The sequence below is a fragment of the Lupinus angustifolius genome, chromosome LG15 (assembly GCF_001865875.1).
Source record: "Lupinus angustifolius cultivar Tanjil chromosome LG15, LupAngTanjil_v1.0, whole genome shotgun sequence".
Classification (NCBI taxonomy): Eukaryota; Viridiplantae; Streptophyta; class Magnoliopsida; order Fabales; family Fabaceae; genus Lupinus; species Lupinus angustifolius.
This window is the reverse complement of record NC_032023.1, coordinates 11751061-11751348: the sequence shown is the minus strand read 5'-3', so window position 1 is coordinate 11751348 and position 288 is coordinate 11751061.

Genomic DNA, 288 nt, shown 5'->3' with positions numbered 1-288 from the left:
CATCCTCATCCTCATCCTCATCCTCATCCTCATCCTCATCCTCATCCTCATCCTTATCCTCACCCTAATCCTCACCCTAATTCTAATCATATTCCTAGTCCTAGTACTAATCCTAACCCTAATGCTAATCCTAATCCTAAACGTAATCATAATCCTAATCCTAATCCTAATCCTAATCCTCATCCTCATCCTCATCCTAATCCTAATCCTCATCCTCATCCTCATCCTAATCCTAATCCTCATCCTCATCCTCATCCTCAGCCTCATCCTCATCCTCAACCTCATCCT